The sequence below is a fragment of the Hylobates moloch genome, unplaced genomic scaffold (assembly GCF_009828535.3).
Source record: "Hylobates moloch isolate HMO894 unplaced genomic scaffold, HMol_V3 SCAFFOLD_7, whole genome shotgun sequence".
Taxonomy (NCBI): Eukaryota; Metazoa; Chordata; class Mammalia; order Primates; family Hylobatidae; genus Hylobates; species Hylobates moloch.
Window position 1 is genome coordinate 83,529,060 of NW_026652282.1, and position 26,749 is coordinate 83,555,808.

At 41.3% G+C, this 26,749-nt stretch overlaps 1 protein-coding gene across 3 annotated transcripts in view; it reads right to left on the reverse strand.

The window, feature by feature from the left end:
• SYTL4 (synaptotagmin like 4) overlaps positions 1 to 13,929 on the reverse strand; it is a 54,992-nt gene extending 41,063 nt beyond the window's left edge. The window contains exons 1-3 of one of the 3 annotated variants that reach the window (XM_058441693.1): positions 13,806 to 13,929; positions 13,218 to 13,305; positions 12,018 to 12,103 (exon numbers count right to left, since the gene is read on the reverse strand). The gene's annotated coding sequence lies outside the window, so the exon portion shown is untranslated. The remainder of the gene's footprint in view (positions 1 to 12,017; positions 12,104 to 13,217; positions 13,306 to 13,805) is intronic. The other 2 variants (XM_058441694.1, XM_032757265.2) reach the window with 2 other exon arrangements.
• Between the last annotated feature and the right edge of the window lie 12,820 nt (positions 13,930 to 26,749).

A 26,749-nucleotide genomic window follows, 5' to 3' on the forward strand; every position in this document is an offset into this window, starting at 1 on the left:
AAAAAAAAAAAAAAAAAAAATTGATTTTAGAGCACGGAAAAATGAGACCAAATCCAGAGTGTATGGTGGTCTGCAAAACTTAAAAAAAAAAAATAAGAAAGAAAAAAACTCAAGTAGAAAAGAAAACTTCCAGGAATGCAGGGCTTCCTAAAATCCCCTTGTCTGGATCCAGCCACCTATGCACAAAAATACCAATGGATAACATCTTACTGGTAACATTTGCATGAGCATACAACATTGCTTACAGTCAATAAAATATTTGCTTTGGGACATTGTGTTCATTACTGTATCAACTGCCCCTTTCAATTTTAGGGTGATGTCTCTCCTAGAAAACTATAAATATTCTTATTAAAATGTATCTGTCTTAGATACCTATTCCAGGCTACTCAGACAAATTCAAGGAAGTTTCAATTTATAAAGCTGCTAAGTCTGGCTTCTTAGAAGTTTCAAAGTTCCCTTTGGATTCAGACCCCAGCTCCCATCTCCCCACATCCTTTCTGGCTCTTGGGTTAAATAATGTAAATTACCCGGCCCCAAAGATTTTTCTGCAAGAGCTCCTTCTGCTGTCCTGGTAATTATCTTTGAATGTGTGCACGGTTTCAGGCCTTCCAAATCCTACTTCTTTCCCTGTCCTAGAGCTCTGTATTCTGCACTGTTACAGAATGCTCACTAGTTAGGAGGGCCAACTATGTGCTAAGTGGTACACTAGCTGGCTAAGAAGAAAAGAACAGAGCTAGTCCATGCCCACAGAGTTCACAGTTTAGTAACAGAGACACTTAAATAATCCTTAAAAAACAAAACAAAACATGGTAACCAAGGAAATATATGCATGAGATATTATAAGAATACCAAGGGAGGGCACATAATTCAGCTTGGGGAAAGGGAATTAGAAAGAGAATATCCAGCAGTAGCACATGAACTGATTGTAAATTAATGTGTTTCAGCTGGATAGGCAGGAGAACGAGGGCTTTCCAGGCAAAGTGCGTAGCATTTACAAAAGCATGGAGGCATAAAGCAACGTGGTATGAGCAAGTAGTACAATGATGCTGGTTGGTTTAAATTGTAAGGGAGAATGCAGAAGAGGCAGGTGGGGAATCACATCATGTGTGGCTGGCGGGTGCTCCATATGCTATGCTCAAAAACACGGCTAATTAGCCTTCGACAACAGAAATCACTGAAGAGTTTTAGGTAAAGCAAGGACTTGTTAGGGCACACTGACAATTTTGCAGACTATGGATTTGAGGAGGCTGTGGCATAAATCCAGAGGAAAGATAACAAGAGCCAAGAGTAGAGGGCAGTGGCACTAGAGATAGAAAGGGGCATATTAAAGACATAACACAGAGAGAAAATCTGCAGGACCTGTGAATGTTCTGTAACACAAGTACGGCCTCTTCTACTGGGACTTGGAGTTCTGATGTGCTAGATTTCTAATTAAGGACAGTATAGCATAGAATTATGCTTAAAAGCACTGGATCTGAGCTGCCTGGGTTAAAATCGCAGCTTTGCCTTTTCCCTGAATTAACTTTGGGCAAGTTATTTAACCTCCTTGAGTCTGTTTCCCCATTTGTAAAAATGAGGATTAATAATAAGAGCTCCTGCCTATGGCTGTGAGGATTCAAGCATGCATCATGAGTAAAAGGCATAGCATAGTGCCTGGCCTAGAGTAAGCACCCAATATTGGTAGCTGTTTAGTTTTAATTATTATTAACCATATGCTTTGGAAAATATATGAGCATATGGCAGTTTTGACATCTTTCTATGAAATTTGAGAAATCTAATCAGTATTCTTGCCTAGATGGAAGGTCACCGTACCTCTCTGCATGGAGGGAGGCTGACAAGCATAAATATGAAGCAAATGTTAGCAATTAGATATGATCAGTTTAAAGGATATTTATTTATACACTGTTCCAGACAGGATTTAAAGTGACTTACAAAGATTCATAAAACATCAAAAAAATCATAAATTTTAAAAATAGGATCAAAAAGAAGAAAAATAGGAGTGGAGACAAACTGGTAGAGTCAGTATCAAGGCTCCAAAACCAAAGGGCAACTGAGGCTTCCTAGGAGTCAGCTGGGGTCTAGACCCCTACCTGTCCATCCATGGAGCACATCTATGCCTCACATAAAATCCCCTAGGGCCTGCCTTCACGAGTCCATTCTCAAAAGTTGTATGGGAGCAAAGCTGTATTTTTCCCTAACAATGAGAAATTTACAACTAGCTCTTAATTTTACAAAATTCTGATTTTGCAGTAAGGTTTTGGCTCCCTACGATCCTTTTCAAAATAGATTCTACAAAAGTAGAGTTTGCATGTGCTGAGGCATTTTGTGCTTTTCACTCCTTTTTTTTTTTTTTTTTTGTGAGATGGAGTCTCACTCTGTTGCCCAGGCTGGTTAGGCAGCGCCATCTCAGCTCACCTCAACCTCCGCCTCCTGGGTTCAAGGGATTCTCCTGCCTCAGCCTCCCAGTAGCTGGGATTATAGGTGTGTGCCTTCACACCCGGCTAATTTTTGTATTTTTAGTAGAGACAGGGTTTCACCATGTTGGCCAGGCTGGTCTTAAATGCCTGACCTCGTGATCTGCCCATCTCGGCCTCCCAACATGCTGGGATTACAGGCATTAGCCATCTCACCTGGCCAGTTTTCACTCCTTTTAAGATATCCACCAACTGATGAAGATGATGATAATGATAGTTAACACTTCTATAATGTTTATTATGTGCCATGCACTTTTCTAAGCACTTTATTTAGTCCTCACAATCACACTGTGAGGTAGGTACTAAATTATTATGTCCACTTTACAAATGAGGAAAGTGAGGCACAGATTGAGCAAATAACTTGTTCAAGGTCACATGCCCTATGACAGTCTGGTTTTTGGACCCAGGCCGTCTGGTTCCAGAGTCCAAGCTCTTAACTGTTACATTATATTATACTGTCTCTTCATATTCTGGCAATATTGCTCTATATGGTGATTTTTGGAAAAGGGGACATCAACCTCAGGAACTTGAGGTGGGGTTTCTAAAAGTCTTCGGCTAGTAACAAACAATGTTTGAGAGGCCCTCGGTCTGGCTTACTTTCCCAGACCCCTGACCTCCTCCTGCAATATGTGTAACAGGCCAGAGCAACTCTAGCTCAAAGCAACATTATACGCAAGAAAATAACTCATTCCCCTCATCTAGGACATCCATCCTAAAAGATGTCAGGTGCATAATGGTGGGGCAGGGGGTGGGAGTGGGCAGCAGGGTGGAAGAAGGCAGTGGTAGTAACTAAAATGCCTCTTTTGTTAGCTCTTAGAATCATATGCGGGGACAATTTCCTCCAGATGGAATTCACATAGCTACCTTTCAATACCAACAAATTCTGTTCATAAATGGTTTGTGTAAACTCCCACTTAAAATAATATATACTACTCTAAAACAAGTCCCAGAAGGAAGTCAGATATCTTAATACTATATATTCATTTCTCCTGCAGAATGGTTGTTTTGGATATGTGGAAATGTGGTCTTTCATGATTCCACACATTTTTCCCCTGCTCCTCAGCAACTCTAGAAGGTGCCTTAAACCCACCACCAATCCTAGAAGGCAGATTTCCATAAATGTGGTACATAGAAGTAACTCTAAAATATTATAAAAACAAGACCATGTGTCCAAACACCCTACTTGGCAACAGGGAAAATACATATATTAAAACAAATCCCATTTAGCTTTCCAGCTTTCAAAATCTACATTTGAAGCTTCCTCTAACATGAGCCAGACACAAGAGCCTCATAAGGCTGATGGGTGTAGGATGGCCAGTTTACCCTCTTCTCTGCCAAAAGCCCCTTCCTTGACAGCCCATTTTTTAGATTTTTAAAAAATCTAAAATCCCCAACTAAAAGAATGGACTGTTTTAAAATCTAGGTCATTTATATGTATAAAACATTTTTAAGTCCAGTGAGAGCTGACACATTGTTATTTTTCAATAAGCCTCATCACCTCCCACGCAGAACACTATTATCTTTCCTTAGTCAACAAGCTTTGATAATGCAGCACCCCCGCAGGGAAGACCCTCTTCTCCTGCCAGGATCGCAGATGGTGGGGATTTCTAAACTGAACTCTAGCTGGCATCTGATTATTTCTTGCAGACCATGTCACCTAAAAATCACCCACACAGTCCCCTTAAATGTGAAATCATCATGGTTCATGACTAATCCAGCCCATGCTCACACATAACTGTGATTTCATGCATTTGGTTTCTTTTTAATTTTAGGGATGCTGTGATCTGGCTATGGCCACAGAAACCTTAAAACAATAAAAAATAACCTGTAGTTGAATTTAAATTGAATTGCATACATGGCACGTAATTTTAAAGTTTTACTTGAGGCCTATAAGATGTCAAATAAATGCTAATTTCTTTCAAATATATTAATAAATATATACATGAGCATACGTACATTAAAAGGTAGGTATAATAAATTGGAGAATAATATAAAAATAAATGTAAAATATTAACTTATTACAAGCCTTCTTTCCCTCCTAAACTGCTTAACCATAATTACTTTACACATTACATCAAATCCCTAGAGCAAGATTAGTACGTGCATTATCAACATCTGGTCTACAGCTTGAAGCAATATCCTAATGTTTTTAAAAAAAGTATAAAAAATTAAAACCAATAAAATGTTCAAATTAGATTTGTATATATTTGTTTATTTTCAATATTGACACAGTAAGTAAAAATACCTTAAAAAGTTCTAAGGGGAAAGAAAAGAGGTATGAGTTTCCATAATTCAGTTAGTATAACTTGAGATAAAGCAAGATACTCAAAATGCCTAGATGGACCTTCTTAGCCCCCATATATGTAAATATTTGATCCTAGTATTATCATTAGTTATAAATAAAGCTACACATACAGGTATCAGCACATCAATAAGGATGTTCTTTTAGTTTATAAAAATATTCTCCCCCACTAGATTGTAAGCTGTATGAGAGAAGGGACTTTGTTTTGTTCATTTCTGTACCTTTGGTGCCTAGAGCACTGCCTGGATCATAATATGCACAAAATAAATATTTGTTGAACTAATGAGCTGGCATCAAGAATACCATATATCATACTCGGCCACACCCAAGAGCTTATCATCTAGGACTTCTCCACCTTTGATATCACTGATTCAACACCCCCTCTCTGACCACAACCTGCTGTGCTTCTAGCCTATTCAGCCAATGAGACCCCCAACTAGCCCCATTCCTATTCTCAGATTTCTTGGGTGGGGGCAGTGTTCCATAGACCCTTCTGCTTTCACCTCCTCAGCTCCTTCCCATCTTTACTTCCTTCCCAATAACATTCAAATTTTATTGTTTCTTTCTCTTTTTTTTTCTGAGACTTTTCTCTGTCACTCTGGCTGGAGTGCAGTGGCGTCATCTTGGCTCAATGCAACCATTGCCTCCTGGGTTCAAGCAATTCTCCTGCCTCAGCCTCCCGAGTAGCTGGGATTACAGGTGTGCGCCACCACGCCTGGCTAATTTTTGTATTTTTAGTAGAGATGGGGTTTCACTATGTTGGCCAGGCTGGTCTCTATCTCCTGACCTCAGGTGATCCACCCGCCTCAGCCTCCCAAAGTGCTAGGATTACTGGTGTGAGCCACCGCACCCAGCCAATTCTATTGTTTCAACTGCACTCTTGTCAATATCCTCGATAATGCATAATTTCACTGCAAATATCTGATTTAAAAAACCATAGCTCTTCTAAGTCCAACTGTTATACTTTATGCATGCACAAGGACTCCTGAGATCTACTGGAGAAAAAAAAAAATCACACTCTGGTAGATTATTATCCATATGTATTCTTGGTCACCAAGCTCATCTTAACCCTGCCTGGCACTGCAACTATGCTTCCCCAGGCTGCTCTCCTGTTCTCCACAATAACTATTTCAAACCTTCTTCAAACACCACGAATATCTAACTCAAACCTTGTCCCATCTTAACCCCTGCTCTAAGAGGTTGGCCTTAACTACTACATCATAGAGAAATAGAAATACCATCAGACAAGTTCCTGCTGCCAAATCTATGAATCTACTTTCATCTATGCCTATTGAGGATAATCCTCTACCTCAATCTGGATCCCCTCCCATCTGGCATAAGGACTTTGCCCTCCAAGGATTTTGCTCTATTAATTAGTCCCTCCTTCCCACCAGCCTTTAAAGAAACTCAAGTCATTCCTAAATAAATAAATAAATAAATAAATAAATAAATAAATAAATAAATAAATAACAGGTCCTCAATCTCAACTCCTTCCTTGCTACTACCCTTTCTCTGCTCTTCAAAGCCAGACAGATTTCTCTAAGGAATTGTACATAATCACTGCCTCCACTTCCTCATCTCCCCAATCATTTCTCAACCCACCATAGTTTAGCTTTCTGCCTCACAGTTCTCTGAAATTGCTCTAAGGTCACCAAGAACTTCCTAAATCCAATAGACAGTTCTTGGTCTTCCTAGATTTCTCTGGATCTTTAGTACCACTGACCATATTTTTAACATAGCCATTTCATTTTGAGAAACTTATTCTGCTGATATTCAAGTAAATTCACAAATATATATTCTGAGGATGCTCAATATTTGAAAGAGCAAAAAAAAAAAAAAGAACATAAACATCCATCAATAGGAAACTGACTAGTTATGGTACACACATATTAGGCAATATTGTGCCTTTGTTAAAAAGAAGAAGGTACTGTAGTTCTATATATACTGACACTGAAAGCATATTAAGTAAAAAAAATTGCAAATCATATATATTATGATTCCATTTTTATTCATTTACATTTTAGACAGATTGGATCATGGATGAATGGAAAAATGTCTAGAAAGAAATACAATCTTAACATTGTTACCTCTAGAGAGTGGGATAAGCAGGAACAGAAGATTTATATGTTACCTTTTATTGGGTCAACTAATAAAAATGTAGTCCCATCCCTAAGCACAGCAACACTTCTAGGTAAGAAAAAAATTTCACAGGAGATCAAAAGGGAATGGCCGTAGAGACTAGGGGAAAATATTTTAAGGTCACCAGGGCTAAGAGAGAAAGGAGAGAAGTGTAGCTAATGGTTTCGAACATGGAATGAGAGATCTATTAAAAACAAGAAGAAGTAAGTATCCAATAGACAGAGAGCGTGAACAGATAATTCTTAAAGGGGAAAAATCACATGGCCAATAGACATCAAAAAGAAAAAGTTTCACTCTTACTGGCAATAAAGATTTTTTTGTTTGCTTATTAATTCAGCAAAATTTCAGAAAGACAATTTTCAATTTTTAAAAAGGATTTAAGAGATATTCTCATATTTTGTGGGCAAATGTAAATTAGTAAGACCTGTTAAAAAGCAATGTGACAATCTGATTTCTAAGAAAACTGAACTTCACAGAACTTATCACAATTGTAATTAAAAAATTACATGATACAATATTTAATATACACTTCCCCTGCCGAAATAAGTTCCAGGAGAAAAATGGCCATTGTCTACCTTTTTCTCAGCCATACCTCAAGCATCTAGCTGGGTTGATGGATGGATAGACGGATACATCTACATTGTAGGATCCTGACTGTAGGCTCTCCGTTGGTGCAATGTAAATCCTCAGTAAATCAACACAGAGCATGGCACAACGTAGGCCCTCAGTAAATCAAATCATGCTTTCTGATGAGTTTAAAGACACTGATACTAATGGTATTCTGATGCCTGAATTGATAGAGCTACAAACAAGAAGCAGTGTAGATGCCATGGAAATTTTCTACTTCTTAAAAATTACTCAAGGTCAAGTTCGGTTTAGATAGTCACAGATATGAATATGAAAGCCACAGTGGTCCATCATTTCAACTATTCTTCTGCCAGGGCCATCCAATCTCCAGGCCTCTCCCTATTTCTGTCACGGCCACCCGGAAAAAATCCCCCATACTAGATTGTCCACACTCTGTTCCTGGTCTGATGAGTGCTGCCGGACAGAATGGATACAGGGTTCTGCGACTTGAGGCAGAGACAAATTCAAGTTACCGAAGCCATTTTAAAAAATTTTTCCAGTTTTATGGAGGTATACTTGACAAAAATTGTACATATTTATGGCGTACAGCATATTTTGAAATACACATACATAACCTGGATGATATGCCCCTAAAGAACTCCTCTTTTCGTCTCTCTCAAATGCTATTCCAACCCTTTACCGTTCTTCCCCTCTTTACTCTCTGGTCAACCTTTCACTCTCTTGTTGGGGGCGGAGGGGCTCTCTCAAAATCCTGTCCCTCCACAGCTCCTTCCTTCTCCATAGTTTTTACCAAGAGGATTGGTGAGTCCTCTTGTTTCAATGGAAGAGCCACCACTTTTTCTCTAAGGCTAGTCTTTTCCCCCCTTTCACTCTGGCACTCCCACCCTCTGACTTTCTCAGCGACCTTGCATCATCAAGCTGTATGCCATCTGCACATAAATGGGCTCATCTATCTCTTATATTTAAAGTAAAACAAAATTAAATAAAACATCCTTTTTATCCCCTGTGCCTTACTGTCTATAAGGAACACTCTCTCCTTCCCATCATAGCCAAGCTTCTTCAATGTATATACTACATTTTTAAATTATATAAATTTATAGGGTACACATGCAATTTTGTTACATATGCAGTGGTTAAGTCAGAGACTTTAGGGTATCTATAACCTGAATAACATACATTGTACCCATTAAGAAATTTCTCATCATCTACCCTTCTCCCACCCCTCACCCTTCTGAGTCTCCATTGTCTATCATCCCACTCTCCATGTCCACGTGTATCTACCATATTTTTTATCAGTCCTTCTCAGTCCTCACTGCCCAACCCTCTACGATCTGCCTTCTCTCCTCCTGCTGCACTGATGTTGTCTTTGGCCTCCTAATTGCCAAATCTAATGAACGTGTTTTTTAAATGTTTTATAGTGGGTTTTATCTGATTACGAGAGGGGTACGCATCATGAACAAAGTTATGACATATGACAGACTAGCGAGAAAAAAACTTGCACTATATAATAGGCAATGGGTAAATATAACTAATAAATACAGTGTTCTTACAAACAAATCAAATATATAACCCAAAAGATAAATGTGCAAAGGATATAAAGGAGCAAGTCTCGGAAAAATACAAATAGCTAGCACAAATGAAAAGATGCTCAGCCACGCTAGTGATCAGAGAAATGCCAAGTTAAATCAGTTAGATACTATTTTTCACCTATCAGATTGGAAAAAATGAAAAGCATCATCCATCCTCAGCAAGGGCAGGAGGAAAACCACTCGCCATGGTGAAAGGGTAAACCCTCTCGAATGTCACTCTGGTGATGCCTATTTAAATTGTTTAATGTATATATCCTTTGACCTAACAATTCTCCTATTAGAAAGCTATCCCACAAAAATACTTGTGTATATATATCCTCGAGCATTATGCAAGAATGTTTATGGCAGACATGTGGTGGCTTGGACTAGGGTGACAGGCAGAGGAGATGGAGACGTGTGGCAGAATACATGATACAGTCTGAAGATCAGGTCAGCAGGATTCCCTCATGAATTAAATTGGGTGGAGAGCAGTGAGAGAAAAAGAAGAATCAAGGGTGATCTTAGGTTCTTGGTTTGAGCAACTGAATGGATGATGGTGACATTTTACTGAGACAGGGAGTGCTGAGGGAAGAGGGTGGGAATACAAGGGCAATCGGGAGTGCCGTTTTGGCCACGTTACATTGGAGAGGTCTATCTGATAGGCAAGCAGAGATGTCAAATAGGTCATTGGATATATGAGGCTGCAGCTTAGAAGAAAGGCCTGGGTCACAAACATAAATTTGGGAGTGACGACTGTCTAGACAGATGTTCTTCAAAGCCATGCGGCTGGATGAGAGCCTCTGTGAAGATTTTAGATGGAGAAAAGTCCAGGGACTGAGCCCTGGGTCACTGCAATGTTCAAAGGCTGGGGAGACAAATTTAGTAGAAAAAGAAGCTGGTCAGTTTTTTGTACAAATTTGAGTCTCAAATAAGTTAACACATGTTAAATGATGAGAATCACATATTTACCACCTTATGAAGGGCCCAACTCCTTCCAAGTCTGTCTTCTAAGAGATTCTGGCCTCTTTCTTTCTGAACATTTCAAAACACTTTTAAACAGAATAGCACTTTTTTCTTTTATGTTACACAGTGGTTTCTTCAGACTGCACAGTCATCCTGGTAGAAAACTAGTTAAGTACAACACAAATAGCACTCAGCTACGGCTTTTCCATAAAGTTCCATAATCCAATAACCACCTCATATCTAAAAGGCTATGGGTAACTTGAAACCAGAAGCCTAATTTGTGCCATCCGTTATTCTTTTGAGCTGTTCACTTCCCCATTGCACAGTAACTTTCTCCAGCCTCTTACTGATCTTGCGAAAAGTCTGAAAGGCCTCAAGACATCTGACAATCCACACCCCTTCCTCCCAGTGCAGCTCCCCTTCCTACCAACAAGAAGCACAACATTTTTAAATTTCCACTTTTAAACTTTAGAGATTTCCACCCAGAGACGCATACTTTTAAAAAATAAGAGAGAGAGACCAGGCGCGGTGGCTCACGCCTGTAATCCCAGCACTTTGGGAGGCCAAGGAGAGCAGATCATGAGGTCAGCAGATCGAGACCATCCTGGCTAACACGGTGAAACCCCATCTCTACTAAAAACACAAAAAATTAGCCGGGCATGGTAGCGGGCACCTGTAGTCCCAGCTACTCGGGAGGCTGAGGCAGGAGAATGGCATGAACCCGGGAGGCAGAGCTTGCAGTGAGCCGAGATCGCACCACTGTACTCCAGCCTGGGCGACAGAGCAAGACTCTGTCTCAAAAAAAAAAAAAAAAAAGTAAGAGAGAGGAAGTACTTCCACCTAGGTCAAAGTTGGCATCAGGAATGCAATCTCAAAGCAAAAATCAGCAGAAGTAAAGCTGAGTTTTGGGCCTGGGGCAAACTTACACCTGTAGGGCGACAAACTGGGTAGGCTTAGTTTCAGGTCCAGGAGTGCCTAACTCCAAGAGCGCCAAATTCCTAGAATGGCAATGCCATTCATTCATTAACAAATATTACTATGCACCTATGATGTACCAAGGACTGTTCTGGGTCCAAGAGTCTACCGGTGAATACAACAGACAGCAATCCCTGCCCACAGGGTGTTTATGTTATGGTGGGTGAGGGAGTGGGAGGGCAGACAATAAGCAAGAACAATGTAATAAGGTAGGGAAAGGGCATATGGAATGTTCAGGGAAGGGATTACACGTTTAAATAGGGTGGTCAAGGCAAACTCCTAGCTGTGGTATTTCAAGTACCTCAGGAAGGTGTCTTCTGTACCTCAACCCCACTATCACTACACCTCAGCCCCTTGAAGGAATGGCATGGTACGTCCGGTTACTGGCACAAATATTTGCCAATATCTTATATTTAAGACAAAGAGAGCTCCGAGATCCAGACCTTGCCCTTAGAGAACTTACAGCCTTCCAGGTGGAAAAACAACTAAGCAGTGTTAAGGGCTTTACTGAGGTGTAAACAAAGTGCTTTAGGACACAGGATAACTGGCAATTCTGCTTGGGGGAAGAAGTATGTGTTCAGTAAGGCCGTTCCAAAGGAGGTGACTTCAGAACTCAATCTTGAGGGATGGATAGGAATTAATGTCAGGGGAGGGGGAATGGGGGAGGAAAGTTAGCTTTTTAGGAAGAAAAAAAGGAACAGTTTCAGCAAAGTCCCAGAGATGGGAATAGGGAGGACATTTTCTTCCTATCCTTGTCTATGGTACTCCATCCATCCCATGACAAAACTAGCACACGATCACCCTCAGGCTCTCTAGTATGGCCATCAGGAAATCCATATCACTTACCACTCCCTCATTTCTCCCCTAGCCAGCAGGAGAGGAAGAAGTTGAGTCAGGCACACACCCCTAGAAGCAGGGTTACCCTCCCCTAACTTCAGGACAATTACCACAGAGCTGAGAACCCGGGAGATTTCATTCATCTAAGTACACTCAGGGATGTGTACTTACAGTGGTAACATGGCAACTGGCCCATGTCGGAAATGAAGTGGGTAAGACATCAGTAAGGTAAGGAGTCCATAGTCTCGGCAGTGCATCTAAGGTGGAATCAAGGAGCAAAACATATACTTGGGCTTGGAAGGAAATTTTTTAATCACTTAGTCCTCATCCATGAGCTATTCAGTGTTCCCAACATCTAAGACAATAGAGGTGGTGTGACAGGATAGGAACACAAGCTCTGCCTCCGAGATTTTGAGGGCAAGGTACTTAACTTCTCAGTCTCTTTTTCATCATAATATGGTTATTAACTGTAGCACCTACTGTATAGAGTTATTGTGAGGATTGCATTTTTATGTAAAGAACTTATCACAGTGTCTGGTTCAATGGAGCCTAACAACCAGAACCTAACAAGCTCAGAGAGCCGGAATGCTACATATACTCACAGATCAGTTACCCCAGAACAGGCCTCCAGCTCCATTTCACTGCTCTGACCAAGAGTGAGACACCTGAAATTGTGTTACCAGAAATGTTCATCTCCTGCCCAAAAAGAACCTCACAAGCCAAGTTGATGGTGCTCTTCTACTAGGGTGCTAAAAACCAAACAACGAAAAACGCAGAAAACTTCATCAAGGCCACGTCTCTGCGTTAAACATTGTTCCCACAGCGACAAAAGTCTTAAGTCATTAATACCTCAATATTAATAGATTTATGAGAGGTGGCGGTGGCGAACTTAAAGAGCAGAAAATAAGCCAGTTAAATATAGGAGGTCCAGGATGTACAGAAGATTCATTTTTGCCACAAATATACAAGGTCTAGGGTCAACCCTGCCAAGCACAGTACTCTGGAATTTTACGTCCTCTAATCCTGAAGAAGCAGGGTACTGGGGGAAGAAAAGCTTGATTAGAAACTCACCACTTTTCAAGCCACCAGAATTCTAACCAAATGATTTTACCACCCCAAATCCCACCTCATTCAATGTTAAGGGTTGGAGGAACACCTTTTTCTGCCCCATTACAAACCAACACAGGAGACAAAAGCATTCTGTGCCCCTTCTGAGATCTCTGGGACCCTCCTCCAGTACCAGATCTCTCACAGCCTGCTTGAAGAGCGGCAATATAAAGCAGCTCCACAGCACACAGCCAGGTCCCCAGCCCCAAGCGCAGAGGGAGCCCACTGAGGCAGGACTCCAGCCAACCAGCCTCCAGCCTTTACCTGTGACTGAGTGGCCAACGCCAGAGAAGCCGCGACGTCGGAGGTCCGAAGAAAGTGCGGGTTAGCGACCCCGCTCGACGGCCGAGCGCTGAGAGAGGAACCCACGAAAAGGTGACTGGACGCCTTGGAGGGCGCAGTTCCCGCTAGGAGCTCGGCCCCGCCCCCGCCCCCAGGGCCAGCTCTAGGGAGGGGCACCAGCTCGGGCTGGCGGGAAAAGCCCGGGCACTCCCCGCGAGGGGAGCCGGAGAGGAGAGGGGAGGCGGCTCCCAGAGGGGCACAGCCCGCATTAGTGCTGGGTGGGTCAGGGAAGGGGCCAGAAGAAGCCCTGGAGAAAGAAAAGTGGCCGGGAGGGACCGCCCAAGCAGACGGGAGTCCAAGCCTGGGGGGGTGCGGTCGGGATAGGCGGACGGGGAGAGGGGAGACGTGGTCAGCTAGGGAGAAGGAAAAACTGGGGGAGCAGAGAGCGGGTAGGGAAGACGCACGACCCCGAGATGGGGGTGGGGGGCGCTTCAGCAGCGAAAAGGAGCTGGGGGTCCAGAAGGAACCCCGGACCGAGGGCGAGGGGGCGGCCGCTGGCTGCTGACCTACCTGTCACCTGCAACAGGTGCCTCCAGAGAGCGAGACGTCCCAGTGCCGGTTTCGAGGGAGGGTCTCCGGCTCCGGGAAGATCCCAACCCAGCTCCGGCAGCCGGCCCTTCTCACCCTCCCGGGAGGCGGAAAAAGCTGCAACTTTCCCTGGAGCGGGGAGGAGCTGGACTCTTAAAGGGGCCGCACAGCGCCCTGGGCTCCTTAGTAGGGGGCCACTCAGCCCGAAAGGGAGCTCTAGGACCCAAAGCCTTGAGACACAAGAGGAATGTCCTTCCAGGTTAGGAATGGGAGCCTGGGGACTGAGGATAGGGGTCTAACACTAGACGTGCCTCCCCACCCCCTTACTTCCATCTGTTGGTCACTCTCTTAGATGGTGAAATCACCTGCCTCTTTCGTTCAGCTGAGTCAAAAGTTGTCAAATTGTCTCACACTTCTAAGAAGATAAAGGAGTATGAATTATCTAATTTGAGTAAATAAAATATGATACCATTCTGATCCTTTGACTTGTGGCCTTTTATGGCAAATAAATGTCTGTCTAAAATAGAAATGTTTTGGGCAAAAGCGTAGACTAAATTCACACATACACACTCAAGGACACAACTGGTTAAAATATCCAACTCACTAGTAATCAAAGAAAAGCAAATTAGAACAATAATGAGATTCTTTGGCAAAGAGTTTTGTTTTTTTATTTTTTTAATAACACTTAATGATGACAAAGTAGCCACCAAACAAGCTCTCTTAATTGCTGATAGGAGCATATGTTGGTTAAAAACCCTTTTAGAAAGCATGTAGCAATATGTATCAATAGACTTTAAAATGTTTATACCTACCCAGTAATTGCAGATTCCTCTCCCTCCCTCTCCCATCCCTCTACCCCTCATTTCACATCAGCAATTAAACATGCTCAAGTATCTACCATCTTAAAAAAAGATCCTCCCTACACAGTAGGTCCCTCTTCAGGTCCTCTTTATGGGCAAATGTATTGAAAATGTACTTTACAGGTGAAATTGCAATTTTTATTCCCTTACTTCTCATTCATTTCTTAGCTCTCAGCAGTCTGGCTTCCTTCCCCCACTGAAACTTCTCAATGAGATACACAAACAATGACCCTCAGTGTCAACAAATCCATAAATAAGTAAGGTATTTTTGGTCCTTATTTTGCTTGACTTCTCCCCTACATTTAACACCGTTAACCATTTCCTCGTCCTTGAAACTTTCTATGGCATCTATGACATTTTACTCTTTTGCTTTTCCTCCTACTTCTTTGCCCTCTCCTCAGTGACCTTTGTAGGCCACTCTTCTGCTATCTGACCTCTGAAAGTCAGACATTCTCAGGGCTAGGATACATATACTCCCTCCCCAAATAATCTTTTTCACTCACTTGGCTTCAATTACCATATATATGGTCACAACTCTAATTCTATAACTCTACCCAGACTGCTTTATTGAGTTCTGTTTTCTTGACATCTCCACTTGAATGTCCTGCAGACACCTCAAATTCAACACATCCAAAGTTAAACCTACCATCTTTTCTCTTAAATTTGTTCCTCCTCCAGGATTTCCTATATCAGTAAATGACAACATGCCACTCAAGGCAATGGATTCACCATTCTAGATGCCATTAAGAACATTCATGATTCAACGGAGAAGGGCCAAATATCAACATTAGCAGGAGTTTGGAAGAAGTTGATTCCAACCCTCATGGATGACTTTGAAGGGTTCAAGACTTCAGTGGAGGAAGTCACTACACATGTGGTAGAAATAGCAAGAGAACTAGAATTAGAAGTTGAACCCAGAGGCCAAGCACAGTGGCTCACGCCTGTAATCCTAGCACTTTGGGAGGCCGAGGTGGGCGGATCACGAGGTCAGGAGATCAAGACCATCCTGGCTAACATGGTGAAACCCCGTCTCTACTAAAAATACAGAAAAAATTAGCCGGGCATGGTGGCGGGAGCCTGTGGTCCCAGCTACTCAGGAGGCTGAGGCAGGAGAATGGCATGAACCCGGGAGGCAGAGCTTGCAGTGAGCCGAGATCGTGCCACAGCACTCCAGCCTGGGCGACAGAGTGAGACCCCGTCAAAAAAAAAAAAAAAAAAAAAAAAAAAAGTGGAACCCAGAGATGTAACTGAATTGCTGCAATCTCATGATAAAGCTTGACTGACCAAGGAGTTGATTCCTGTGTGAACAAAGAAAGTGATTTCTTGAGATGGAATCTACTCCTGGTGAAGATGATGTGAACGCTGTTGAAACAACAGCAAAGGATTTAGAGGCCAGGCGCGGTGGCTCACGCCTGTAATCCCAGCAATTTGGGAGGCCGAGGCGGGCAGATCACGAGGTCAGGAGATTGAGACCATCCTGGCTAATACAGTGAAACCCCATCTCTACTAAAAATGCAAAACATTAGCAGGCATGGTGGCCGGTGCCTGTAGTCCCAGCTACTCTGGAGGCTGAGGCAGGAGAATGGAGTGAACCCAGGAGGCGGAACTTGCAGTGAGCCGAGATGGCGCCACTGCACTCCAGCCTGGGTGACAGAGTGAGACTCCGTCGCAAGAAAAAAAATAAAATAAATAAAAGGATTTAGAATGTCACATAAACTTAGTTGATAAAGCAGCAGCAGGGTTTGAGAGGATTGACTCCAATTTTGGAAGAAGTTCTACTGTGTGTAAAATGGAATCAAACAGCATCGCATGCTACAGAGAAATCTTTTGTGAAAGGAAGAGTCAATCAATACAGCAATCTTCATTGTTGTCTTATTTTAAGAAATTGCTACAGCCACCCCAGTCTTCAGGAACCATCACCCTGATCCGTCAGCAGCCATCAACATCAAGGCGAGACCTCCCACCAGCAAAAAGATTACAACTCACTGAAGGCTCACAGGATCATTTGCATTTTTTAACAATAAAGTTTTTCTTTTTTTGAGACAAGGTCTCACTCTGTCACCACGCTGGAGGGCAGTGGCACAATTGTAGCACACTGTAGACTCTATCTCCTGGGCTCGAGCGATACTCCCACCTCAGCCTCCGAGTTGCTGGGACTATAGGCACACACCACCATGTCCAGCTATATACTTTTAAAAGTATTTTATTAGAGACAGGCCTCACTATGTTGCCCAGGCTGGTTTCTAACTCCTGAGCTTAAGTGATCCTCCTGCCTTGGCCTCCCAAAAGTGCTGGGATTACAGGCATGAGCCACTGTGCCTGGCCTAAAGTATTTTTCAATTAAGGTCATTGGTTTTTTAGACATAATGCTATTTCACACTTAATAGACTGTGGTATAGTATAAACATAACTTTTATATTACTGGGAAACTGAAAAATGTATGCAACTTGCTTTATTGGGGTGGTCTAGAACCAAACCCACAGTATCTCCAAGGTATACCTGTATGCAAGAATTTTTATTAAAATATCGATAGTGGGTGGTGGCTCATGCCTGTAATCTCAGCACTTTGGGAGGCTGAGGCGGGCGGATCACGAGGTCAGGAGATCGAGACCATCCTGGCTAACATGGTGAAACCCCGTCTCTACTAAAAATACAAAAAATTAGCCAGGCGTGGTGGTGGACACCTGTAGTCTCAGCTATTCGGGAGGCTGAGGCAGGAGGATTGCGTGAACCTGGGAGGCAGAGCTTGCAGTGAGCCGAGATTGCGCCACTGCACTCCAGCCTGGGTGACAGAGCAAGACTCTGTCTGAAAAAAAAAAAAAGATAGATCGATAGATAGATAGATAGATAGATAGATAGATAGATAGATAGTGGGTGTCTCTAGGTGATGGAACTAAACAAATTTTTAGTTTTGCTCCTACTTTTCTGTCTTTTTCAACTTTCTTTTAATGAGCATGCATGGCTTTGATAATATTTTTTAAATCTTCTTGAAAAATCTTCAAAAGCTAAAAAAAAAAATTTAATTCCAGCAGACAAAACAGTAAAAATCCATCTCCCAGGCTCTACCCAGAGTTTTTTTTGTTTGTTTTTTGTTTTTTTTATGCTTTAGCCCTTCAATACACCGCCCCACCCTGAAGTGTGAGGCCACTTTGAAAAGGAAATCCTTAGCCTAGATGATGGATTGATAGGTGCAGCAAAACACCATGACACATGTAAACCTGCACGTTCTGCACATGTATCCCAGAACTTAAAGCAAAATTAAACAAACAAACAAAAAAACTGGAAATCCTTTTGTTCTGTCTAGCTTTGCTAATTCAGCTCTCCCTCCAGAGCCCTCTACTCAGCCTTGGAGTTTGAATGTGTTCTGCCCCCCAAATCTGGCCTGTGGGAACTCAGACCAGGCACTTCTCTGCTCCTTCTTTGCAGATGGTGCTTGGCAGGAGCTGGAAACACTTTCAGCCAGAAGTAAGTTTGGAAACATTTTGTCCAACTCCCTTTTTCCTCAGCAAAATTTTAAGCTTTACTTCTTTATATGTGTGCACTTTCTCACTGTCCAAGGTACCCCTCACTAAAGAGGATGTGAGGATTTGACCCCTCTTCTCTAAGGCAGTCTCACTGACCAGCTTCAAATGCACAGAGAGACAAACATAAATAATGAACCCAAGCAAAGTTAGTCAGTGGCCTGTTTACATATATTCTGTGCTTTGCAAACTGCTGCCTATTTCTGTTTTATCCTCCTCGTCTGCCACAAGTTCAAATTCTTATGCTAAACATTGAGAGAGGTCTAATGAGAGCAAACCCAGGCACTATCCTGGCAAAAATGTAAACAGGAATGTATGGATTACCACCTCATGTATAGTATATGATCTCCTGACCCATTGTGAATGATTGAATTCAGTGAGTCAATTTCGCCACGTTGAGAGAGTTTGGACCAGTGCAAACTTTGAAAGATGAAGATTTTCCTCAGCCCCAGGTGACAGGATACCTCAGTATTGAGCAATTACTCTTTTGAAACAGTTTCAAATATTTCAAAAATATATAAACATATAGAGAATAATATAACAAGGACATGCGCACTACCCAGCTTATGAAGTAAGGCATTACCAAAACAATCGAAACTCTCTGTGTCTTCCTCCATCCTAAGGCTTTCACAATCTCAGATTTGGTCTTGATTATTTCCATGAAATCTGATTTTGCCACACTGAGCAAGTTCTGACCAGTGCAAACCTAAAAAGATGGAGATTTTCCTCAGCCCCAGGTGACAGGATACCATGAAATTCCTTGTATGTCTACACACATTTACTAAATATGTGTTTATCTCTAAACAATATGTAGTACTTTACAGAAATATTATCTTTCTGTATGTAACTTCTGCAATTTACTTTCCTCACTCAATATTATTCTTATGAGATTTATCCCTGTTGATAGGGATAAATTTATTTTCACTGCTATAGAGCATTCCAGGGCATAACAAGATTGCAATTTATATATCTGTTTTGCCATTGATCAGGTACCCTTTAATTGCCAAAGTTTTAATTCTGGTTGCCAGGACACTCCCTTTTCATTTCATGTTGAGTTTACTTTTGTAAAAATCAAAATTAAAAAAAAAAAAAACAGGCTTCCTAACACAGCAAATGTAGTACACCAGTCGTCTACAGTAAGTATAAAGTGTAAAAAGTAAATTCAAATCTCTCATTCAGTCAAGATCGTGGTTTCTCAATCTCTACACTATTGATATTTCGGAATGGATATTTATTGGGGTGGGAGGATGGTGCTATCCTGTGCACTGCAAGATGTTTAGCAATGTGTCTGACCTCCATCCACTAAATGCCTCTATCCACTAGATCACTTTCCAATTTGTGACAACCAACAATGTCTCCAGATATTGACCAATGTCCCCAGTTGAGAACCACTGGTCAAGATGTACTGAGTACCCACTACATGTGAAGCACTTTAATAGGTACTATGAGAAAATAGATGAACAAACACTGGGGAAAAAAAGCCATTCATTGAAATATAAATATACTGTGCTACTTAGGCACTGGGGTTTTGGTGACTCTTTCCTCTGGGAGTTCACAGAATGGGGTAGGGGAAGGCAGGCAAACTAAAAACATAAATTTACAATACAGTGTGGAAAGTGCAAAGCTGGGGAGATGCTCAGGATATGGGAGAATGCCTCAGAAGGCCATTTACATCAGCCTGATTGGGGAGTGGTCAGTGAAGGGTTCCTGGAAGAAGAAATTGCTTCTCTGAACCTTAAAGGATGAGTAGGAACTAGCTAGACCAAAAAGGTAGAAAGGCATTCCAGGCAGAAGAAGAGCATAAGCAAAAACAGAAAGGCTAGAAATACTGGATATGTGCAAAGGGAGTGCAAAGAAGTTGCTGGAGCATAAGGTTAAAGGAAAAAGTGATGATAGATGAGGCTGAAAGGAAGTTGTTTATAAGAAAGCACCAAAAACTGAGTGGGTTAAATAACAGAAACTTGTTTTCTCACAGTTCTGGAGGCTAGAAATCTGAGATCAAGCTATCTGCAGGGTTGGTTGCTTCTAAGGGATGTGAGGAAAATCTGTTTCATGCCTCTCTCCTAGCTACTGGTGCTGTGCTGGAAATCTCTGGTATTTCTTGGCTTGTAGAAGCATCATCCCAATCTCTGCCCTGATCTTCACATGGTATTCTTCTTGTATATGTGTCTCTGTGTCCAAATTTCCCCTTCTTATGAGGACACCAATCATGTCGGATTAGGGTCCATCCTAATGACCTCATCTTAACTAATTACATATGCTATGACCTTATTTCCAAATTAGCATACATTATTAGGTACTGGGGATTAGAAGTTCAGCAGATGAATTTGGGGGTACACAATTCAACCCATAACAGGTAGGTAGGTACTAGAACAACGGAGGCCTTGTGAGTCATGTTAAAGAATTTGAACTTTATCCAGTAGCTAATTATAGCCATTTGAGGAGCCCTGAGATTCCCTACTCCATCATTTTGGTGACATCACTCAAATAATTTTTCATCCTTTTGTGACTAAATAATATTCCACTATGTGGATATACCACATTTTGTTCATCCACTCAAAAGTTGATGGACAATTGAGATTTTTCCATGTTTTGGCTACTACAGATAATGCTACCATAAACATTCATGCATGAGGTTTTTGTAATCATGTGTTTTCAAAATGCTTGTGTATCTACCTAGGATTGGAATTGCAGATCACATAGTAACTCTGCGTTTAACCTTTTGAGGGATCGCCAGACTGCTTTCCAAAGTGACTGCACCATTTTACATTCCCATCAGCAATACGTGAGGGTTCCAATGTCTCCACATTCTCAATAGCACTTGTTATTATCAGTCTTTTTGATTACAGACATCCCTGTGGGTGGAAATTGGTATCCCATTGTGGTTTTGATTAGCATTTTTCTAATAACTAATACTTTTGAGCATCTTTTCATGTACTTGTTAACCATTAGTAGTATACCTTCTTTGAAGAAATGTCTATTCAGAACCCTTGTCCATTTTTAATTAGGTTGTCTTTTTGTTGTGTTATAAGAGTTCTTCATATAGCTTATTTATACTTTTGAAAAGAGAGGTGAGTAGGAGGAAAGGAGAAGGACATTCTTAGGAGGGGAAGTCTCATGGAGTTGTATGTAGACATAAACAGCAGGTTTTATGGTTTGATTCAAGAGGAGAGTCCAAGTCAGGGGGAAACGTACTAAGTTGTATTGAGGATGTGTCCTTTATGGTTAAGGTCAAGTACGTGCAGGACTGGTTTGTTCTTTGGAGGTTGGTAATGCAGGGCTGAAAACTTTTAAGGCCTATTTTCAAAGATTTATTCTGGTCCGTAATTCATTTCAATAAAAGCATCTGTCAGGGAAAGAAAGCCAATATTTACCAGGATATGAAAGCAAAAATTGGGGCTGCTTGTTAGACAATGCAATGACAATTTTTTAGTTTTATTTTCCTTTCATCCTCTAGCAATGTTTGACACCATTGCCCATGCCTGCCTTATTACAATCTCCTCTCCTGTGGTTTCTGGACATCATGACCTCCTTGTTCTCCTATCTCTCTGACTGTCTTTCCTAATATTTTTGGACTCCACTTTTTCTGCCAATATCTTAACACTGCAAGGCTTAAATGTCATACTAATTTATTCAGGAAAAATCTGAGGTCACTAACATTTACTAGTGCCTGTTATATGCACTGTTTTTTAGGAGTTAGAAGTATAGCAGTAAAGTCTTGCATACACAGAACTTATATTCTAAGTCAGAGAAAAATAATAGCACTAATAGCAAATGCATATAGCATTTACTACCAGCCTAAGGTACTAATCTAAGATACACGAACACATGCACGCACATGCACACATGCACACACACACACACACACACATATTTAGTCCTCACAAAAATCCTATGATGCAGATACTATTATTACACCCATTTTACAGATAAGGAAATTAAGTCACAGAGAGGTCAAATGGTTAACTCAGTATTTGAAGCCAGACAGTATGGCTTCAGATTCCATAGTCTTAACTAGTACTCTGTGTTGTCTCTCAGCAATAAATAAATAAATATATCATATTCATGTGTGTGTGTATATAATACATATACACACAAGACATATATTTGTAAGTATATGGGGTTATGTGTATATTGCTACATATATTTGGAAAAGGATGTTAAATGGGACTTCTTCTGTTGTTTCCCAAAGTTTTGACTGAGGCTTCAAAGTTAAACATACATACTAGGGGTATTCATACATTCTAAAGAGGGGTGTTAGACAGATTCCCACAGGACTTGCTAAGAGGTAACCAAACTGGTATTTCAATTACTAATCCCCACCACTCAACTCCAGAATTATTATCAGATAATTCTAGAGATTAATTGAAGCAACAAAGAGGATTTTTTGAAGGGAACTCATTGGAGTAGAAAGCACTATGGTTCCCCTGCTCGAGCCAAGCAAAAAAAGATCCTAATTAAACCTTTTGAAGAGAGACTGGCATCTCACCCCCAGGCTGGAGGCTTGCTGCACTACAGAAATTTTAGCCTTTGTTGCTACTGAAACAGGATGAGTTCATGAGAGAACCTCGCATATGTCCTCTAGTGCTATGAAAAGATAGAAACTTATACTTGACTTTTACCTAAAATCCGAAGGCAGAAGCCTGGTTTAAATTGCTCATAATGGCAGAGCAAAGAAAGAGATCTAGACTTCCAAGGGACCATGTTTGGTGTGGACCAGGTAGTTTCTTTTGAGCGTAGCTGGCAACTCCCGCATAAAAATGAGGATCCCATGAATAGAAAGTTGTGGGGGCAACAGCCAAGGGGGAGGACGGTCAGATGGTACATTGTTCCTATCAGGGAATAGTGTAGGGAAGAGATCCCTGTTAGCAGGAAGAGGAGGTAGAAGGTCCCTGAATAAACCATGAAAGCACACTACAAGAAAAGGCAGTATTTGGGCATCTACATCACAAAGGATATTCATAGCCAGATTACACCAGCACCAGTCAATTCAGCTTCTCACTGTCCCTTTAAGACTCCCCTCTCCCTACCCACCCCACCCCTAAGCCCTGGAGGAGACAGAAGTAGTAGAAGGAGTAGGGGAGGAGGTAGAGTAACAAGAATGAAAGAACAGACCAAGTCTCTTTTCTCACTAGAGATCTGTGGGATTGCCAGTCAAGCTGCACTGGAGGTTGGGGACTGGAGGAGAAGTTTTAAACTGGATGTGAGATGGAAGCTTTGATTTGACCGAACTTTTAAGTGCCTATAAATTAAACTATTGTAAATATCTGAGAGTAACCAAAAAGCAAGTGGGTTAAATACATAACATAATATGGGATAGTGAAACGTTACCCAAAAAATCAGAGTAAAGGAATAGAGTAATATTTTATATATGTTAGCCAAGCAAAGCCTCTCAAAAGAGGTGACACTAACAAAGTACAGAAGCAAGCAATGGGAATGTCTTTGGTCCTCATCTCTCTTCAGTATACTCATTCTCCTTGGATGATCTTAGAATAGAAGCTTGTAAGACAGACAAGGAGCAGATCATGAAAGTCTTTCTAAGTCATGTATGTATAAGACTCAATTTTGAGAACCACCGAGAGCCATTGAGTTTCTCCGTGATCCGATTTGGATTTGGGGAAGACTACTTTGGCAGTGGTATGGAAAATAGATTGGAAGTAGGGTAACTATCCCAATGACTTCAATTTCCCCCTGCTGACTCTCAATCTTGTATCTCTACCTTACATTTTCTCCTGATCTTCAGACTCGTATGTTTAATGGCTACCAGCCATCCCCACCTTAATGATCACAACCACCTCAAATGCAACTTTTCCAAACTTAAACTTCATCTTCCTTACAAATCTTTTCTGTACCTAGTGTTTTCTATCCCAGTGAATAGCACTACCATCTACCTAGTAGCACAAAACAGAAACCGTCCCTACACCTAACTAGTCCCTAGATCCTGTTGTTCTCATCACCTAAGTAGATTTTAAATTCTTTCCTACTGTCACTGCTTTAACTCAGGCCATAATCATCTCTCACCTGAACTACACAAACAGCCTCCTGACTGGTTACCCTAATTCCAGTCTATTTTCCACACCACTGCCAAAGTAGTCTTCCCCAAATCCAAATAAATAGGATCATGGAGAAACTCAATGGCTCTCGGTGGTTCTCAAAACTGACTCTTACACATGGCTTTGAAAGACTTTCATGATCCGCTCCCTGTCTGCCTTACAAGCTTCTATTCTACCACTCTTTGTCTTGACCATTCTGTTTCTAGGCAACCTAAATGATTTTCATTTTCCTCCAAACACCAAGTTCTCTCATGGCTCTTCCATCCTCCTTTTATCTTCTCCAGGCTAAGCTTTACTTATCCTTTGACTCAGATATGATCTCTTCTGGAAAGCCTCTCCTGTACCCCGCTAGTGTGGGTGTCCCTCCCCTATGCTCCCATTGTTCCATAACACTCTTTATATATTTCTGACTACACAGTATTTGCATTGTCTTTTCAAGTGGTTGCCTTTACCACTAAAATGTGAGCTCTTCGAGATCAAGAGCTATGTCTTATTAACCTCTGTATTCATAAGGCCTGCATATGAAATAGGTTCTCTTTTAAAATCCAAACTGTTCTTCTGCCCAGACTCTTCTTTCCTTCACTCCCCCTTGCACTTTGAATTCCTAGTCACTCCTAAAGATTCAATTTATCTACCCCTATAGGGTGTTTGTATGCCAAACAACTAGCTGATTTATTTCTCCTAGGGTTTATTCTCAACCAAAAACAATATTGCTTCCCCCTGCCCAGGGGACATTTTTGGTTGTCGCAACCAAAAAGAGAAGTGCTACTGGCATCTAGTGGGTGGAGGCCCAGGATGCTATTAAACATCTTATAATGCACAGGACAGCTTCCCACAACAAAGAAGTGTCCAGCCCCAAGCTCAGTAGTTCTGAGGCTAAGAAACCTTGCCCCTTAGCTGTGGTGTACTTTTCAGTCTTGTTTCTCTTGTGCTGAATTACAGCATTTCCTGTGAAATTCAGTCCTGCATTCTGGAGTCCAAGATAATGACAAGAGGAAAAAGGAGTCATAAAGATAAAATTCTTGTGGCCTGGGGTTTCATTTGGTCTTGCTGATGAGCAAAACACATTTGCACATATGCTAAAACCCGTATTTGGGAAAACATTCACTTCATTCACTTACAGAGAGATGGGCCATTTGTAAGATGGGACTTTAAATTCATAGAACACTTGAAAGCCACTTTTTTGACTCAAGCTAAGCACACTAGACAAACTCCTATACAAGTGGAAAAAGAGGAAAATAATTATTTGTTGAGCTGTTTCTATAATGCATCATCTCTTTTAATCATCACACTAGCACTATAAATTAGGCACTATTATTATCTCCACTTTACACATAAGAAAACTGGCTCAGATACGTTAGGTAACACATTAATGTTAAATGAAGAAACAGGGGCTTAAATCCAGTGTCTTTCTATTATACCACGTCAGGATGATTCAGTGTTCAAGGCACAAAAAAATTAAAATGTTTTCTAATGCTTGCAACATTTTGTTTGTGCTGTCAAACTTAAAAAAAAAAAAAAAAAAAAGCAGTTTGGCATTCACTCCAAGTCCAGTTAACCCTTCGTCTGAGTCTCCTCACTTGTGTAGGACGCATCTCCCTTTGGTATATTTCCATCTAGGGGCACTGTAGTTCAATAGGATCTTGCCTGGGCTGAGAATCAGAAGATGTGAACTTGTTCATTTTTTTTTTTTGAAAAAATAACTGTGGCAATTATCTCACTATTCCTTGGTTTCTCATTTGCAAAATTATATTTTATTATGATAATAATATACTATGATAAATATGATATATCCAACATATAGGCCTTTTTTTTTTTTTTATTATACTTTAGGGTTTTAGGGTACATGTGCACAATGTGACAATGTGCAGGTTTGTTACATATGTATCCATGTGCCATGTTGATTTCCTGCACCCATTAACTCGTCATTTAGCATTAGGTGTATCTCCTAATGCTGTCCCTCCCCCCTCCCCCCCACCCCACAACAGTCCCCGGAGTGTGATGTTCCCCTTCCTGTGTCCATGAGTTCTCATTGTTCAATTCCCACCTATGAGTGAGAACATGCGGTGTTTGGTTTTTTGTCCTTGCGATAGTTTACTCAGAATGATGTTTTCCAGTTTCATCCATGTCCCTACAAAGGACACGAACTCATCATTTTTTATGGCTGCATAGTATTCCATGGTGTATATGGGCCACATTTTCTTAATCCAGTCTATCGTTGTTGGACATTTGGGTTGGTTCCAAGTCTTTGCTATTGTGAATAGTGCCGCAATAAACATACGTGTGCATGTGTCTTTATAGCAGCATGATTTATAGTCCTTTGGGTATATACCCAGTAATGGGATGGCTGGGTCAAATGGTATTTCTAGTTCGAGATCCCTGAGGAATCGCCACACTGACTTCCACAATGGTTGAACTAGTTTACAGTCCCACCAACAGTGTAAAAGTGTTCCTATTTCTCCACATCCTCTCCAGCACCTGTTGTTTCCTGA